Source organism: Ascaphus truei, chromosome 3 (assembly GCF_040206685.1).
Source record: "Ascaphus truei isolate aAscTru1 chromosome 3, aAscTru1.hap1, whole genome shotgun sequence".
Taxonomy (NCBI): Eukaryota; Metazoa; Chordata; class Amphibia; order Anura; family Ascaphidae; genus Ascaphus; species Ascaphus truei.
The window spans coordinates 361,296,972-361,317,597 of NC_134485.1; the positions used below are offsets into that span (position 1 = coordinate 361,296,972).

Here is a 20,626-nt window from a genome sequence, read left to right on the forward strand (position 1 = left end):
GTGGCTGAACCCCAGCCCCCCACTCCTTCTGAGCAAAGAGCTGGAAGACCTGCATTGATTCACCTCTTTTTTGTTATGTTCTCATCCCCAGTCATTTATATGATGTTGGTTTCTGATATTTTTCTGATTTGAGAGTTTTAAACCTGTGTTTTATTTAATAAATCAGCCCTTCCTTGCAGAGCACCTGGTTTATCAGCCGTTTTGATCTCCATCAACAACGCCCCTTTTAATTTTGTATTTTATTATTAAGCAGCGTTTTCCTTGTGGAGCACCAGCTTAATTGACCATTTTAAGGGACCATGTGCCTGAATAATATCTGTTGAATCTTTGCAGTATTTGTCACTTGCTGGATTAAGAAGGCAGTCTTTTTTTATATTTAACTGTATTTCCAATTCAGTGACTATTTTGAGTAATAAGCCTCTGGGTCTGTAGAGCAGATAGTTCTAATTTGGGGGGCAAATGAGAGAGAGAAAAACAAAAACTTGATATCCCAACCGCCCAGTACATGTGGAAATTGTTGGAACTCTTCTTGAGAGAATGGGATAATACAATAATTCAGTATTTCAACAGATTGTAAATGATAGAATGATTTAAAAGGGTTCTGGCAGTTTTCCCAGATTCTTTTATTTGGCTGTAATTCCTATGCATAGTGCAATGATGCAAGGTAATGTGGTAATGTTGGCTGTGATTGATGAAGTGGCATGAGTTCAGTGCTCTTTGGCCGGCCCAGGGGGTGGGGGTTCCCGATCCAAGTGGTTTTGGATTTAAACCTCATCCACCACAGAATGTTGGATGTATGAGCAGCACGGAGGGCATTGGTAGGGTTAAATGTTCAATTAGGTTATATTTTATTATAAGAGTTATGTAGTGGGTGGGTAGGTGGATGGTCCCCATCTTCAAGGCTCCCTTTCCTCCCCGCTATGATTAGTGGATCTCAGAGGATTCTGGGCCTCTAACTTGTACGTCACCCTGCTGCTGACACATGCATCTCCTGGGATATCCCGCACCGATTGGTCGTATCACCTGGAGCCTGTGCTTCTCTCCCATCCCTCCCGGGCTGCAATGTCCAGATGAGCTGCTGCTGTAGCTGGTAATTACTTCCTGGCTGGCTCTTGCTAATTGCCTGATTCCTCTCCAGAGTTACAAGGAGAGGTCTCCAGCGCAGAAGGCATCCCAGAAGACCCAATGCAGAGGAGTGCTCAAAAGTATTTTCTAGACCACAACTGTGATCACTATCAGCTCCTCTGGAGCCACCGAAGCAGGAGACGGATGGTGAGTTGGAGGTAATTATTTATTTATTTTATATGTTGCCTGATGGCTTTCACCTACGCAAGGGTTGAGGCTTTTTTTTTTTGCCCACCGTAAGCAGAGTAGAGATTGATCAGAGTCAGAGCCCAGGTGCAGGGGTCTCAGTGGGGCAGCCACATCCTCCAACAGTTACACGGCTATTTTAGCTGGGTCTTATCTGGGCAGGACAGTTATCCCAGAATGTGTTTTCTTTCTCCCCACACCCCTAGAAGGTAAATAGTAAATGGAGAGGACACGGTTCAGTTCATCTCCATAACCCAGTTATCTCACATGGTAATACAACTAGGCCCCAGCTGGGGAGGAGGGGTGGCCCGAGGTGAACCCCAACACACGTTTGTCAGCCCTCTGCTTTTGTTAATATTTTCATCTCTACACACAGTGATAAAAAAGTTCAGCTATATCATGTTTGACTGTATGATTTTAGTGGGTAGCGGTCATGGGAGGGGCAAGGACCCAAGTGTACCCATGGCGCCAGTGGCCTACAATGCACCCACACCACTTAGGCCCCAAAAGTGGGTACTTTTCCAAATATTTTCCAAATGTTAAAGTATTGGGATTATAATGTGCCTCAATGCTTCAGCACACTTCGTCTGTGCGTATCTTTTTATTTTAAGCTATTGTGCTCTGGGATGGATGATGAGGCTTGTGATTTTACTGTCAGGGAGCTTCAGTACAATACTTCCATCTTGCTTAGGCACTAGGCCACGCCCCCGTAGTAAATCTTTTCAACATATCTCTACACTTTGATGGTTGAATCACTTTACATCTCCTTTAAAATTGAAATTTCAGTTCCCACATTTGTTGGAGAAGAAAGCCCCAACTGAGATAAATGCCCCTACTCAATAATCAGTGAAGTAGCTTCATGGCAGTGAAAGCCTCAGCGAATGTCATATTTTTATATCTCTAGAATTCAGTTTATCTGCCGTTCCTATTAAAGCCTCCCTCATTTTAAAGCCTTTAGATTTGTATGTAATAATTATTGTACTGTTGCCTTTACTTATTGGTCTAGCAAGCTGACTGCCTTCATCAGCTTCAGCACACTTTCCACATCTCAAACATTACATCACACCAAAGACCAGCATTCTCTCAATGCCTAGCTTGAGCTGTCTCCCCCATCCTCCCACCCCGCTCATCCTCCCCGTTTTTTGAAGCATAAGGGCGTTTCCCCTGACTGCTGCTCTCCTCAGCGCTTTCTAACAACTACGAGACACATTTATTATTTGCCATAAGTACAGAATTTGCTGTTAAATGTCATGTCTTCTATCATTCTCAGGGTTTAAGCTTAAATTAATGACTTTCTTTTAATGTACCCAGAGGAAGGTAGCGGAGAAGCTATGAATTTGCGAGTTGGAGGAGGTAACACCTTTTTTGTCCTCATGCACACAGGCCTGAATTTAAAATGTTTATCTAAAACAATCTCTGCACCAAAGTGTGCCTAAATATGACAAATGAAAATGTGCAAGCCTGCAGTTTCATGGGGGTATGACCATTGTACTGTAGCTCTGACTTTCTAACTCCCCTGTTTCAGCAAGGCTAATCTATCCGTGTTACTATTGTCCACAAATACACAAACATTTTTTAAGTATGGTTGCTGGCCTAATCCACTATATCTCCCTCCTCTTTCTCCAGGACTTTACTCACTTTAGAATAATATTTGCCCCATGGACATATACTTGCTGCTGTGCCAGCCCTGCCTCCGGCGACCAATTGAAACCACTGACGTGGGCGATGATATCGTAGCTTCTATTTGTGACCCTGCTGGACATGTTTGCAGTTTTTTTGGTAGTTTTCCACAAGAAACAGCCAAAAATGTAAACTCTTCCTCAGAGGTCGGAGAATCAAGAATTAGCTACCAGAGAAAAATAATTTCGAAGGGAATTAATGTATGCGGTACTGCATTTATTGTGCTGGCTCATAGAGGCAAACCATTTCTAAATCAATAAACTATTTAGTAATTATTATTTATAACTGAACCTTTCATACACTATACCAGCTACAAGATTTAAAATTGGGTATTAAAAGTTGGATAAATCAACTTTTCGACAACAGTAAACTATTACAGACCACTTTCAGTTCAAATAACAATTGAAGTACTTAGGCAGTAGTCTAAAATAAAATTGACGTTCTTTAGAATTACCCAGTTATTATGAAAGACATTTGTTCAGCGTCTAAGAGCATGGTGTTCTTTGAAAGGTACACATTGCATTCGTTAAATGAAACATCCTGTTTAGATTGTAATATATTATGTAACATTTGGCAATATAAGTAGAAATACCAAACAACATGACCTGTTTCCAAAGGGACATTAACTTACGCATCTGGTAGGATAAAACTACTACAATAATAACACTTTATCTAGAAAAACAAAAGTAAAGAAGATTTAGGACAGTCTCGTGCTTTCAATTACTACTACAGATGAGCCCATGACAAGCTCTGCTTCCCTAATGTTGAAAAGCACCATGGATTGCTCTTTTCATTTAAACAATTATGAAAACTATGCTAATTGCATACGTTTGTTAGTAAAGACCTGCTATGTAGTTTGCATTCATACTCATAGAATATATTCAATTAACGTCTTATATCGCAAATATACTTTGTGAAGAAGGGATATGATAATGTATGCATGTATTTGTACATAGTCTGTGTCTGAGTAAGGCCATGGAGTGACTATGGCTGTAGAAGCACATAGGTACATGTATTCCTAAAATAATGTGTGCTGACTACCATTGCACATAAGAAAGTTATGAAAAAAGTTACAATCGGGACAGGTTAAATTGATGTTACCGGTCCATAAATGTAGCATACAACATTGACAAATCTGTGAGCATTGACATTAAGGAGCTTATTCAATAAGCTCAGAGAAAACTCCCATCCAAGTCAATATAGAGTAGAATAAGCCCCCAAGGCTCCTATTCAATGACATATTGCAAGTGCTGATGGATGCCTGATAGCTTTCTGCTGGAGAAGCAGATGGATACTCAAATTGATTAGCTCGCTGGAAGCTTCTTTGTCTATCCCAGGAAATCAACGTTCAGAGATCCCTATAGTTGAAATACTTTAAACATTTTTGATCAAACTCTGTTTTCTGCTGTAGGGAGCAAAACTAATGGTGATTGCCCGGAACGCTGTACAGTATGTTAATCATTAAACACCAACAATGTCATTGTGCTCCCCAAGCAGCTTCTGACAGAAAAGAAACAGGCAATTGTGCTTCCCAGTCCCCATAAAATACTGACCAGCTAGCATTTTTCTGCCGCTAACAATTCTTGCATGTACTGTAACAGGAAACCCTGGAAAGGTTCAACCCTAACTGATAAAAAGTCAGTTTTCCGCCTGGAAAAGCTTGGTGTTATGATACATTGTTACACGTGACTTTTATATTTAATCTCTACTACCACTTATCTAATTTCCATTAATGTCAGATATCCTTTTACATCCTTTTGAAACACAGAATGATAATTTCCTTACTTATGGTTAAACTATCAACTTCTTTAAAATAGGACTCTAAAGTCATTTAAATATTCCGTTATATCCCCGTAATTCCTTTCATGGAACGAAGGTATGATAATTCCTCTAGATGCTTACGTTTGTATAAACACGGTAACGCAAAGTTATCAAAAAACATGGTCTCAAAAATATCAGGATTTTGTAATAAAAAAAAAATCTGTCGGAGGCGCATACGCGGCAGCATCGGGCATGGATGCCTAAACTGACAGCTCTATCCTGCACAGCCGGGTAACATTGAAAACGGCCTAAAAAATCAGCACAAACCACACTAAATCAAGCGCAAGATACAAGGTGAATGTCTACTAAAGCAAAAAACAAGGCAAAAAACAGAAGAATTTCGCCAGATTTTGCCAATTACTTCAGCAAAGCAGACTCGGCACAGGCTGCAGGGATGCCGGCCGGGAATGAGAGGGGGAGCTCAGAGGCTGAGGGGATTCCTGCACTGAAGGGTAACCTGGCTATCCTAAGACATATGGCCACCAAAACAGACATATAAAAGCTCTTTGGTGAATTAAAAAACATGTTCCAAGAAGAGATAAATTAAATAAGGACTGATGTTACGATGATTGGAGGAAGAACTGAGGAGCAAAAACTGGACTCGACAATAAAAATGTTGAATAAAATATTAAAAAAACACAACTTACTTGAAAGGTCAGCTCGCAGAGTTATCAGAGTGGCAGGAGGATTCCGAAAACAGGGATCGTAGGAATAATATTCGGATCTGTGGTGTCCCTGAAACAATCCTAGAAGTAGAGAACGTTGTCTCAAAATGGCTTAAAGTTATGTACTCTGAGATGACTGAGGCTGAAATAGCACTGGATATGTGCCATTGGGCCCTCAGGAGCAGACCACAGCAGGGTGACCAGGGATAGTCAGGCAAACAGTTCCCTTTCATGCCTTTTAGCCCCCTTTTTAGTCTTAGTTGGACTTGTTAGTAGTCGTACCTTACTCCAGGCAGTGATTAACCCCTTGCTGAACCGACACCCACCATCTCTAGCTGTTTTAAGCAGGCGTGTCCCTGTTACACTTGGCAAAGGTAAGGGCAGTGTTACAGCTGGAGAGTAAACATTTGTAGTGGAGGAAATTGGCTTTATATCGTAATTTCCTCCAGTAACGTTGAGCAGCGGGTGAGCACCTTCGGAGATAGCTGGATAGGAGAGAGGAGAGGTTGTAAAGATGTTAAAAATTGAAAGAGGTCAAGATAATGTAGATTTCCGTATGTACATGTGGAAGTAAGTGTTGTGGAGGGTACAGTGAGGCTAAAAGTTCAGAGGTGATGATCAGAGAGAAGGAATGGCATGTTAGAGGAGTTAGAGACTTAGCAGAAGCAGGAGAAAACCAGGTCAATAGAATGTCTATTGCAGTGAGTAGGAGAGGTGGTCCATTGGGAGAGACCATAGGTGGAGTTTAAAAAGAGAAAATGGGCAGATGTAGTGGCATTGGATGCCAGTTGTATGGAGGTAGGTGGCACCCACCCCCCCCTTCCCCCTCCCAGAGCTCACTCCTCACCTTTTTAACTTGGGAGGTCTTTTCACTTTGCTGCAGGAACAGGACCTACTATGGTCCTTTCCCCTCATACAGAGGTAAAGGGAAGGGTTAACAGTGTAGTGTAGGACCTGCATTTTTGGTTATACATTGACGTTTGGTATGCAGACTTACGACGCTTTGGCCAAAGGGTTTAACTAAATAACCAAGTAATTATTATTATTGAAGTATTTAAACTTTATACTTATTACCATATATGTTTTGTCAATTGGATGTAGCATTGGGCACCCCTGCCTTTTGTTGTAAACATTTGCCACGCTCAGTTGAACTCTTTTTTTATATAGATTTCTGGTAATTATTGAAAGTCTTCTAATTTACCATCAAAGAGTGAGTGGTTTGGCATAATCTTTATTTCTTGTTTCAGTGTGGGGAAGACATAAATATTCCTATTGATGGAATTATCCAACTGACAAGAAGATAGGTTTTGTTTCAGATATGACATGGAAGTGTTGAGTACAAATGGGCCATCTTTTGTGTACTGGGCCAGCAGCTGCAACTCAGGTCTGGCGGTACTTGCACTCTGCTTTAGTCTTGCACAACACAGGTTCCCTCCCACACCCAGAGCCACCTAAACATCACATAGTACTTTTATACTTTTATTACACTGCCCCTTCAAACTGGAAAATGAAAGCAAACTAAATGTAAATTATATAAATGGCAGCAAAAAAAAAAAAAATATCACAGCAAAAATAGTTCCTGACTATACTTTCCCACCTATACTTTCCCACTTTCACCATGTAACCCCAGCTGTCATCATAATAGAGAATTATGAAATGTTACAAACAATCCAGAGTTATCTGCTGGCTGGCAGTCACTGAAGACAGGGATACAGGCTTCTCCTGAGTTTCAGTGAGGCAGTGTTGTGTCCTTGACACTTCTATATGCCCAAAGTATGTTCGGTAATCATTACTCCAAGTATAGTTACAGGTGGTCCTTGCTCTAATTTGCAGTGGAAGGAATCAGGACTGTCCCAAAGTCTAGTTAAAAGGTTTGGGCTTTTGATTTAAGTGGGCCTTGTATAAATGTAATGGCTCAAATAACCTTCAAATTCTCTTTTAGCACAGATATCTGACCTTGAGTGCCAAGGCATCTCTGCTGGCACACAGCACCCAAATACGCTGTCCCCATCAGGATTAATTTAAAGGCTGACGCCTCCGGAGTACTCGGTTTCCTTAGGAATAGCAAAATAAGCAAATTGAATAAAAACCTAATTTATCCAAATGTGTGCAGTGTACAATGTTTGTTACAGAATAATGATTACAAAATCACATAAAGAACGCAAGTTTAAAAAAAAAAAAAACACACACACAAAAAAAACCCAGAAACCTATAAATTCCCAGCCAATGTCTTGTAATAGGACCTTCAAGGGGTCATGCAAAGAAATTATGAGATTCAAGCATAAAATATGCTCCCCTAGGTAGATCTGTCTTGTAGGGTTCAAACACAAATCTTTATACACAACAGTGCACAGTTCCATGCTTGCTCCTGGTGAGTGTCTGTAGCACAAATACCTTTTGAATCAGGCACATTACACGGCTCGATTGTTTAAACGTTTAATCACTGTTCTAATTAAAAATCAGGAATCTTAGACCTGAGACTTGCATGTAGCAAGGCGAGGATGTTGCCTACAGATACAGCTTTCCATTTACGGCAAGAGTTGGCAAGATTGGCTTACATACTTGTAATGTAGGTTTGGGGTATTTTTACCCCGTCTTATACAGTTCAGTAGCCTTACCACTTTCTGATCTTTCCTTAAATTATTAATACTTTTCTTTTCTACATTTTCCATTATGAAATAGTTACAACTGCACCTCAGGTCCTTAGAAAGAATAATTTGTTATTTAATCCTGTCCTTTAAATTAGTTCCTAGACAAATATATGGGCTGTTTAATACGGGTCTTGTGAGTACGGCAAAACAGAGTCCCTACACAGTATGTTTAAAATGGAAATTGTCACCGTTTTTCGTTACACCATCTGTGATTATTTCCAGTTAATTACATTTAGATTAAACGAAAAATCCTATGATTTTAATTCACAACCGTCATGGTTAGAGGGGTGCTGTAATTTTCTACACTAATTGGCTGCTCACAAATACCACAAGGGCTCAAGGAAATTAGATATAACTGATCCCATTTATGCTATAATTCATTGCATGCTTGCAAAGGTTCCTTGCATTATTTTCTTTTGTGGCTACTATTTGTTTCAATTATGCTTCTTTTTCTTCCTTTTAAAGCCTGTGGCAATGGAAGTGGAATTTATTGTGCTGTATTAGGGACAGTGCCTGTGTGTGACTGTCATGGGAGACCGGGCATTTACACCTTTATGTCATATCACTGAGCAAACAAAATGATAACAAATTGACATTTATTCAATTGAAGCAGACGTACACACAGTGGATTGCAAAATACAAGAGAAAGACACACTTACTGGGGTCTGGGGAGGGGGGAGAAACTAGACATTCCTAGCTGCTACAGTCCATAAAACACAGTTTGAGTTGACCGGGACCTAGCCCGAAAAGTCCTGGAACTCAAATCGGCATTGAGTTTCTGACGCCAACGCTGTATCCGGTCTGGAGACACCAATATTCCTTGACCGGGAGATAGCTCCAAAGGTCCTGGTACTCTTTTCGACTTGAAGTTCCAGCCGTGACCACTATGTTCTCTTATCAGAACTTGGCACCGAAAAGTGGGACTTTTCTTGCCTTGAAATTTCTGAAGCTGGCTCGCGTCTATTTCTTCAAGAGCATCTTTTGGTGATTTCAAATTTGCCGCTGCTGTTTTGGCACTCAAACCTTAGAGAATCTTAACACCGGATTGGCTGCAGTGTTTCTTCTTAGGTACCTCCAGGTCTGGGAAAGTGAGTACTAGCCAGAACGGCTTGTATTGATCCCAGGACGTGGGTACTTCCCCTAGCCATTCTGCTCAAATATTCTTCACACCTCTAGAAGCATCTGTGGGTTTCAAGTCCGGACCCTGAGTAGACACATTGGCACCACAGTTTGGTAGCCATCTGGCTTACTCAGAATACCAGCTTTGAAAGTCCAAGCTTATTTTACAGTGCACAAGCATAATACATTTTAAACATACCCGTTTAATAAAATATAATTTTACACTTTTATTTTAAGTCTTTTGGTTATGAGGGTTAGAATGGGACTCTATACTTTTATACCCACTAGCCATATCCCTCACACAATGCAAACCTGACTTAGATCTCATAGCCTCTGGGCTATTACACATTTATGAAACACAAAATATTTTTCATCATATTTCTTTTAAGTCCCTAAGTAGAATGAAAATATGCTTAGGTTAATTCCCAGAGCTGTAGCTCATTCCCTTAAGAAAACCAAACTCGGTTCATTCTCAGAGCTGTATCTCCTCCCTTTACTGGAAATACTGTAGGATTTAGGTTTCATAAAAACTCTTGCAACCTCATATGGTTGGAGTAACCCCCAGAACCTCTATACTGGTTCTGGGGAACCTGGCCACCTGGGAACCTGGGCATATACAGGGGGACCTTCACTAACTTAGGGACCCCTGACTGTACCTGGGATACACATATCCCTATGCCCCCATTTACCTTTCTGGTCTGTGCTGAAGCAGGGAAACCTGGCAGTGAGTCGTGTAACTGTTTTCAAAGGAAGATTTTGACAGGTTGATGTGTCTATATGTCCCCGGGACTCTGACCTAATTCCCGGATACATTTTTGGATGGCAGGCAAATCTGGACCCCGGCTACCTAGATACAATCTGACAACACTTACCGCACACCCCCCCTTGAAACTCATAGCCTTTCAATCTCCACTGGTTAGCACTCCTGTAAAGGTAAAGCACACAAATTCTTTATTGTCATACAATCATATGCATTTCATGTAGGACAGACAGGTTCAAGAGCTGACACTCAAACCCATTGACAATTGACAGAACCAAGGAAATCCCACAGGCCCAGGTGCACTAAGCTCTGTAAAAACAAGGCAAATATTGTGACATTAACTAAATAGGCAACGGACGTTATTTTTACTGGTATCCCCTACGCTAATTATATCCCAAAACAATGTCCGCCACCAAAAGCAGTTTTGTAGTTAAAGAAGCTGTAGCGGGTAGGCTAATAGTGCAGAAATGCGATAACCAATACAATGCAAATATACATTCAGAAAAGTGTGTTCCAATTAATGTACATGCTTTCCAACCATGTAACGCACATGCATTACAAATAAATGCACAGCACATAGGAAAGGTTGTGAGACATTTTAGCCTACTGCTACAGGTGTTAATACCTGGGCTTATGGTTTGACTCCCACTTAACATTCGGAATGCACATTGATACCCTGACAACGAAGACCTATGCCAAACTAGGGGTACTTTACAGGATCAAATCCTCCCTAAGTCTCCTGGTATCGGACAGCAGATGCTAATGCCAATTATTGACTATGGAGACATAGTATATGGCACGGCACCTCAAACCCACCTTAGCAAACTTGACACCCTCTACAATTCAATTTGTCGTTTTGTTCTCCAATGCAACTACAACACACATCACTGCGAAATGCTCAAAGAACTAGATTGGTCAACACTAGAGTCTAGGCGCAAAGTTCACCTTTCCTGTCTTGCCTTTAAATTCTTTATGGGAAAGCTACCCAGCTATCTGAACAAGCTCCTCACCCCTACCACATGCAGCACCTATCACCTGAGATCAGACTCCAAAAGACTGTTCATGGTCCCAAGGCTCAACAAAGTATCCGCCCGTTCCTCTTTCTCTTACCGTGCACCCCAAAACTGGAACAACCTACCAGAGACTCTCACATCCACCACCAGTTTAAGTTCTTTCAAATCTAAGGCTGTCTCACATTTTAATCTGGTCTGTAACTGTTACATTCGCCCATACTATATATTTTCTTTAACTGTGCATGCAATGTCTTGTATATAATGTATACCCTGTTCATTTATGTAACTGTATTTGTTACCATGTATTATTTGTCTTAACTCTGTGCCCAGGACATACTTGAAAACGAGAGGTAACTCTCAATGTATTACTTCCTGGTAAAATATTTTATAAATAAATAAATAAATAAATATGGTTAAGGGCTGTTATATACTGTGTGCAGCCGTGCGCACGCGTACCTGTGCGAAGGCACGTGCCCATGCCGCACACGTTTTGTGTGTATACTGTGCGCGAGTGAGTTACTGTATGTGTGTATGTATGTGTAATTTTATTAAAATAAAAAAAAAACACATTGGTAAAAATAAAATATTTATTAACATTGTGCAGACACACACATACACACACACATATACATACATTTCAGCACCAGTAGCGGCGCAAAATCATTCTATTCCCCGTCTTCCCCGCTGTCGGCCAGATGCACGCTCACTGCTGTGCGCACACGCGTCCCTTGTATAGAAGGGCTGACTAACCTCAGCAAATTAGAAGTGCTGCGCATGCACGCACGGCGTAGCGCACGTGGCCACTATATAACAGCCCTAAGGAGGCTTCCACCTCTGCTGCTGCTAAAGCTGGTAGATTAAAGGAGCATCATATTCACTGATAGTGAGTTAGACATCCTGATTAATGGGGTAGTTGATAACCAACCATGTGATGGTGAGGGGGCAACCAGGCTCTCAAATAAATGTTAAGCCCATTTGGTTACCTCTGATCCATGTATTGAGGTTCAGGAGGGTCAGCTCTTGAGCCTAACTGTTGTACATGCATGCTATGTAATTGTGCGACAATAAAGAATTTTTATGTTTTTGTCTTTTCAGGGATGCCCAACGAAGGGTGTAAACAAGACGCTATCTCCTAAATATATCAAGTGACAAACTGTGATTTAAAAGTGCAAAATAATGACTCACAAGTGATAAAAAAAACAATTAATCAAATGTAATACCTCCCTGCTACAACCCTCCGGTGGGGTTGTTTTCACTCTTCCCCAAATTATAGAACTTGTATCACATGATCCAGGGGGAGCATAGGGGAAAAAACATAAAAATACTCTAAGTGCAGTTGTATATACAGTGCTAGGAAAAAATCTTATTCAACTTGGCTCCTGTGTTATTCCTACTCACAAGAAGTTAGAAGTTTTCGGGCAATAGAGATCAAATAGGCAGATGAGAAGAGATCACTGGTCGCCATAACTCAGGGGATGTACCTCAGCGAGAGAGGGAGAAGAACACACATAGCACAGATCTGGCGGCAATAACCTTTTATCAAAAACGAATAAAAATGCACACTTACAGTGTCTCAAAATTAAAACAGCATTTCTAGCTTAAAAGCTAAGTGACGCGGCCTGGATGGAAACCCACGCGTCTCTCACCACACCATCTCCCTCTGGAGCTCCAATCGGATCGCCACCTCCGTATGCGGGCGGCACTGCATCACTTCCGGTCGCGGGACGATGTCGTCACTTCCGGTCGCGGCGTTACAGCGGATCGTAGGTGTATGCTTGGAGTACAGGGGCGCCTTCTTCCACAGCAGCGTCATGTTGTGGGTGGTACAGCTCTACGCGTTTCGCCTGTCGGTTGAATCGGCTTCCTCAGGAGTGTACCTGTCCCTATCATATGTCTAGTATATATACTGCATAAATTAAACAATCATATAATTAAACAATAACCATAAAATGCCTGATCTGAATAATGGAGAATTGGATATGTAAATTCAAAAGCGGATTACCCTAACAAGGGAGACATGTAATGCAAATTGACATAATATAAAACCAATCAATGAAGGGCAATGCATCATCATTAGTCTACTAGCATAGAGAAATAATACATCACCGCAATAAAACAAGGAACAGAGACAACAAAGAATATTAATAATTACTAATGACCACACAATTTCTGGGATTTATACTAGGATAAAAATTATATGCGATGGTATTATCAATATGGCTAAAGAAACACTCCTATTATAGGTGTTAGACATACAATTAGCTACTACCACGTTGTACTTTTAGATCTCCTCATTTTTAAACACAATAATATTTGATTTATGATAGGAGGTGTCAATAGATAATATCTATATTTACACTGACATCTTATATATTTGAGAACATTCTAGATAGCAATATACAATAGGGTGATTCATTGGAAATTAAACTCACAATATATCAATGGGAGACAAGAAAAGGAGAGAGAGGCAGATGTTAGTGACTTCACAAAAAAGGGACACTATCAATTTCCATGTTTAATCCCCTTGGAGACAATGTTCTCATTTTGTGTATCCAAAATGTTTCTCTCTTTCTCAATTACACATTTCTGCCCCCCCCCCCCCTCTCCAATGTTGCAGAACGTGTTCTATTGCAATAAAGGTCAGGCCAGCACTATCTCCCTGATGGAATTTGGCAAAATGATTAGACACGCTATGTGTTTCTAATTTCCTTTTAATGCTGCTTAGATGCTCCAAAATTCGTGTCCGAATAGGTCTTTCTGTTTTTCCAATGTACTGCATCCTGCATGGGCACTCTAAGAGGTATATAACGTGATCAGTTCGAAGATCAAAACCAATACTAGAGAAGGTAGATTTGATTATGCTTTTCTAACAAACTACAATAGGGAAGCAGGAGAAATTAAAACCATTATCAATAAACATTGGGATATTTTAAAAAACGACCCCATTTTGGGAACAAGTATTCCTGATAAACCGAATATAATATTCAGGAAAGCAGCCAACTTAAAACATCATTTAGCACCAAGCGCACGTAGAACCACCAAATCAGGGGGAAATAGTTGGCTACAGACCAGTAAAGGTTTTTATGGATGCAGAACGTGTAGAACTTGTCAATTTAGGTCCGCCAGCAATACAGAATTTATCTCAAATGTTACGGGGGAAAAATTCCTTATAGATTCCTATGACTTGTAGAACTGATCACGTTATATACCTCGTAGAGTGCCCAATTATTAATTTAATTAATTAATTAAATTAAAGTGAAAAATAATTGCGCTACTAATTGTTAAGTGAAATTAAATAAATAAATAAATATAGTGGTTATTTCTTATAACCCACCACACTGTGATTAAGGATTGTGAATAAACAAACTATTTAGTGAAAGGTGAATAATTACAAAAAAACCTTTAACCAAATGAAGAGTCTGCTGCTGTACAAGGTTGGATGGTTCAACATCCCTTGAGTCTAGTATAAAAGAAGGAAACACAGCGCACAACTCATAGTGTAATCAATATAATAAAATCAATAAAGTAAAAGTGGTTATATATTCACGTACAAAAGGTCGTATAAATCAGGCATCACATGAATTTTGGCCCATGTTACCAGCACATATCAGCTTCAAGACGGATTACACCAATGTCCTCTCAGGGTCAGTGGCTCTGATATCCTTCTGTACACCCTGATATCCTGTTTCAGTCTCTCAGTCTGCCTCCTGTAGCTCCGTGGCTTTGCTTACTGCAGATCTCTCTCGGACGTACTTCCAAGTATGACGTCACTCAGATCTCGTCACTGGGGCAGTATGGAAGCTCCTGAAGTCCAAATCGGCATGTGAATATGATCGATCGTGATATTCAAAGTCCAGTGCCAATAAACTTGCTGATGGGCTTATGTAGAAGGAGATACAGTATTGTACTCCTAAAATAAACGCAAGTACTCTGTCCTACGCATTTCGTTTAGAAAAACTTCTTCAGGGGTATGTATCTGATACTCACGGACCATAAGAATCTTTCTTATATCTAGGGTGCCCGCTGCCTTGGTCCCCGTCAGGCCCGATGGGCATTGTTCTTCTCGAGATTTAATTTTGTCATCTGATATCCCTGGTACAAAAAATATCAAGGCAGACGCATTGTCTCGTCAGTTCGACACAGAAGAGAGATTGGAGGATGTTCCTGAAAATATCCTTTCCCCCCGACTGTTCATCTCTGCTGCCTCTTTTGATATTTTAGATAAGATCTTGGAAACCCAATCACAGGTCCCCGAAGGGCTAGAGGTTCCCGATGGACATCTTTACACAGCTCCACGTTTTCTCCATAAGATTCTGGAATGGGGACACTCCTCCAGATCAGCTGGTCATCCCGGCACTAAGGGACTACGGATCTGATCAGGCGGACTTTCTGGTGGCCTAATATGGTAAAGAACCTCCAAGACTTCACCTCCTCTTGTCCAGTCTGCCCCCAAAGTAAATCGGTCCATCAAAAGCCTTCTGGTCTACTTCAACCTCTCCAGGTCCCGGACCATCCTTGGAGACACATCACCATGGACTTCATCGTGGACCTACCCCCTTCTAACGGAATGACTACGATCCTGGTGGTCATTGACAGGTTTTCCAAGCAGGCCCATTTTATTCCCTTCAAGGGTTTACCTAACTCGGCCACCCTGGCCGATATTTTTGTGAGATAAATTTTCCGTATCCATGGCGTTCCTCTTTCCATTGTTTCTGACCGTGGTACTCAATTTGTTTCGAAATTCTGGCGCGCGTTCTCAGAGGCTAGGCATTACTCTCCTTTTTTCTTCTGGTTATCACCCTCAAACTAATGGGCAAACCGAGCGCATGAACCAGTCCCTGAAAAAGTATTTGCGATGTTTCTCTTCCGACTCTCAGGATAATTGGGCAGAATTACTCCCATGGGCTGAATTTGCTACCAACTCACTCAGGAATGAATCCACTCAGGAGTCATCGTTCTTTGTAAATTATGGGTTTCATCCTAATCACCTCCCTATGCATTTACCTACGTCTGGAGTGCCTGCAGCGGATTCTAGGATTACCACGTTACAGGAGTCATGGAGGAGGATTAAAAGGGTATTACAGGAATCAGTCCTGAGGCAGAAGAGACAGGCAGATCGGCTTTGTCAGGAAGCTCATAAGTTTAAACCTGGAGATAAGGTTTGGCTCTCTTCTAGGAATATCAAATTGAAGGCTCTAACTCTTAAATTATCTCCCAGGTTCCTGGGTCCCTTCTCTATCCTGCGACAGCTTAACCCTGGGCCTACCAACTTCTCCTGCCTCCCTCCATGAAGATCTCACCCGTCTTCCATGTTTCGCTCTTGAAACCTTTTATCCAAGGCGTGCAATTTTCCCATCCTTCACTTCGACCTCCTCCCGCTATCTTACCAGGACAACTGGAATTCGAAATTCAGTCCATCATCGACTCTCGCATCTCCAGAGGCAGGTTCCAGTTTTTGGTTCACTGGAAGGGTTATGGACCTGAGGAACGTTCTTGGGTTTCGCGGTCTGATCTCCACGCTCCGTCCCTACTTAGACGCTTCCACCAAAAATTCCCCCACAGACCTTGGAAGGATCGTCCGGAGTCCAATCCTTGGGATGGGGGTACTGTAAGGAGCTGCAGATCATGGACCTCCGCACATGGCACCCTCTTACCTGGTCTCACCTCAGGCACCGCCGCCGCTCCGAATCCCCGGCGGCTCCCCTCTGCCGCCAGCGTTCCCCTTGCGGCCGCTATCCCTCTTCCAGGTCGCGCTCATCAGCGTTACAGGGGCGCACAGACCCAGGCAGCATATACCCGGCACTCTGAGGATAGTCCCGCCCTCTCCTTGCGTGCCTGCACACAAGCGCGCTCCTTAGCCCCAGGACAACTCCGGCCAGCCCCCAGGCCCCTGCCCCCTATCAGGATTGATCTCCGGACCACACCTCCGCTCCTCCCTCCCTCTGATAGGTTACTGCCCACTATTTAGCACTGTCTTCCCACTCTCCCAGTGCTCTGCATAGCTACTGTACCTTGGTGCTTTCTGCTTCTACTTGGCTCTCTCTTCTTTGTTTCATCCCCTGTTCCGGAATCCCGAATTCTCTGCTGACCTCCCTGGATCTTGACCTTGGCTTTGGAACTCGACCACGCTGTTTTCTGGACTCCCGGACTTGGCTAACAGACCTTCGACCACGCTGTCTTCTAAACTCCTTGGACTTGGCAAACGGACCTTCGACGACGCAGCTCTCTCCTCTCCACGAACTAGGTTTACGAACTCTCTACTATGCAACTATCTCAACTCCCTGACAATTGGCTTACGGACCCGACCATTCTACTCCAGATTTGGCAACTACCTTATTGCACCCTTTCTTTTCCCCGGACCAGCTACACTACTTACCACACTCCGGTCGCACCCACGCTGCTTGGGTTCGTGGTATTCTTCCGTTCCACCTCAGTACCGGGGTCTTGTCTGGTTTGCGGGCAGTCCGAGCGTTACACTAGGTAGTCGGGGTCCAGAAATGATGGATACCCCAAAAATGTACCCGAGAATTATGCTTGATTCTCAGATACATATAGGCACTTTATCCCGCAATATCTCTCCTTGAAAATGCTTGCTTGACTTACCGCTAGGGTTCCTTGCTCAGCACAGCCCAGAAAGTTAAATATGGCACTTAAAACATATTGTAGCAAAGAAAATAACATGATCTGCTCTTAGTGCTGCCTATTATATTGTGCAGGGATAAGTAAACCATTGTTTCTGTAGTCATATGTGCTTTGCTGAGCATGTGCAGCTGTGCATTTCTAAAAGCATGCTGCCCCCCCCCCCTCACCCCCAAACAAAATGGCCTTTTCTTTATGGTGAAAATGACTGCACCACTTAACTCTTTAACACATTGCTTGTTAGTAGTTTTAAGCTCTTTTTACAATGCCTTATAAAAGAAATGCCCTCAGCATGTTAATAGACTGTAGCGGGGACCAGAGGACACACTTGTCCAGCTCATGCACTTAAATGTTGTGCATCATTCAAAAGCGTGTAACAGAATGTTTTTTCTCAGCAGACGCGGTGAGAGTTTCGTGACGAGACGCCAAGCATTTTTACACGTATTGTGTTACACGCTATTAAATCATGCACACCACGTAAGTGCATTTCTTATCTGTTTTACATATCAAATACATTCATTATGATGTGTGCAATGGTCCCTGCTCTCTCTTTCACTGAGGTACCAACTTCCTGATACTTCTAAGAAAAAACTGCCACGTTTGTGATTTGCCCTTATGATACTACCACATTCTTAGAAAAAACATCTGCACTTTGTTGTGCTTTATCTTTTTTGTCATTTGCATTTGTCCTACGCTCCCCCTGGATTTTTGAAGCAACCCAGTTAACAATGAACAGCAATTTGAATTTAGCATGAGTAAAAATGTAGATAGAGTTCCACCAAAACATTTTCATTTGGGAGAAAATACATTACAAACATATAGTGTAAAGCGAATCAATGAGCATTTTAATACAGAATCAAATTGAAAAAATAAAGGCAAGAGAGGGTCCGATAGAAATTCCTGTATTAAGTGATTTATTTTATAATATTAAAAATACCTTATCTATAATTAGTATACTCTAAGTATCGATATATTACTAATAAACACATATATGAACGCTGCTTGTGTAAATGCAAAAACATATAATGGAGCGGCCTCATAGGTATGGTCAAAAAGGATTTAACACTAATACTAAAAAATATATACAACTTAGCGCTCTACCTATTAATTCAAAAACCAATAAAGATGTCAGTGCCTAGTGCACCGAAAGTTATTAAAGTGCACAAACAATATAATGGATGAAAATGTAAAACTGTTTGTGTTAGAAGGGAAAAGATATATCCTACTCATAACTATTTTTGTTATGACAATATCTATTTCCTCCAGATATGTGGCACAGCCATGGGGACCAGGTTCGCACAAAGTTATGCCAACATATTTATGGGGATGTTGGAAGAGGATCATATTTGGTCCCACAACCCATTTTGTGCGAACCTGGTGTTATGGAAACGCTGTATACTGTAGATGAAGGCTATGTATCTGGAATGGAAATGAGGAAGACCATGAGAAATTCAAAAACTTCCTAAACACAAACAGTTGAAATCTGAAATTCACAATTTCAAGTAATAGTAGTACTATAGATTTTCAGGACTTACCTCTATTTGTAGAAAATGGAGCCATTGAGACCAAAACTTTCTATAAGAATGTTAATGCCAATACGTATCTGTTGGCCACAAGGCACATCGGGAAAAAATATACCACAGGGCCAGTTTCTGAGGATCAAAAGAAAGTGTTCACAACCACAAGTGTTTGGGGAACAAGCATTTGATTTTCAGAAAAAAATTATAGAAAGGGATTAGAGCAAAAAAGGTATTACCAAAGCTTTAGACATAGCTAACAATAGTAGTAGAGAGAAGCTTATCAGTATGAAAAAGAAAAAGGACTCAGTGGGCAAAACAGAGTTTATTCCTTTCATTACACAGTATAATGAAATGGCCCCAAGAATTACAGAAATAATGAATAAACATTGGGGAATTCTGCCAGGGGATAAAAAAAAACTCAATGCAATTTTACCTAAACATCCCCAGATTGTTTATAAGAGGGCAAAAAACTTTAAACTCACTTTGGCACCTATCTGTTCTATTAGTTTTCAAAAAGACAAAAAACTCCATGTGGTTAAAACATCACAGCACAGCATTCTGGGAAATGTAGTCCTGAAATATTATTGACTGGGCAGTTACTAGATACAATTGGTTCACTGCTATAGAGAGGGCGGGGCTCAAGAGCCAGAGCCTATCAGAAGGGGGAAGGGAGCTCTCACTTTGGAAATGCTTCCTACATTAGAAACATTAAAAAATGTCTTTAAATTTTTTTTTTTTTTTTTTTAAATACTACAAGTATTTTCTCATAGTACAGAAGTGATTTATTAAAAAAAACTTGAGTCGCAGCCGTGAGGAGAGGAATAGGAGTGCGACGCCGACCCCAGCTGCTAGCGCTGAACGCCTGATAACCATGCTGCTGACGGTATCTTTGAACCACGCGCCAAGACTTGAAACACTGTGAATGTAAATTTATGGTCTGGCGTTTTTTAAATAAATGTATATCTCTTGTACCATGCTATGTTTTAGTCCTATTAATTCATGGATCCAGCTGTATGATTCAAGTTAAAGACATCTTCCATTGCCTGAGATCTATTAATTTGCTGTAAGTAGACATTTGACTTGTGCAAGCGATTCACACTGTGGAGGTTACTGCACAATGGTGATTTTTCTACTTTTTTGTACCTACAGAGTTTCCAGTCGCTGAGGAACTTTTCTTTGGATCAACGAACACTGGGACTGATCTAATTACCCTAATCCAGGACTGGTATTATTGACTTTGTCTGCGCCAAGGACCTTTTCTTCTCTTTACTGTTGCATGGTCAGAAAGGAGCTCACACACCACTTTCTTGCAATTAAAGTCCTTTATTTCCCTCATTGTGGAAAGCAGGTTTCAGTATACTTTTAAAGAAAATAGAATAGAGCATTTAAAGTAAGTAGCATAGGTCTGCAAAATAACACAGCAGTCCTTAATCTCAGGTACACAAAA

General features: G+C 41.3%; 1 long non-coding RNA gene across 1 annotated transcript; it reads left to right on the forward strand.

Moving 5' to 3' along the window:
• Positions 1–730: 730 nt before the first annotated feature.
• Positions 731–20,177, forward strand: LOC142490167 (uncharacterized). Its single transcript, XR_012799993.1, has 3 exons — positions 731–818; positions 1,139–1,283; positions 12,116–20,177. It is a non-coding gene; the product is annotated as an uncharacterized LOC142490167 (long non-coding RNA).
• Positions 20,178–20,626: the final 449 nt, after the last annotated feature.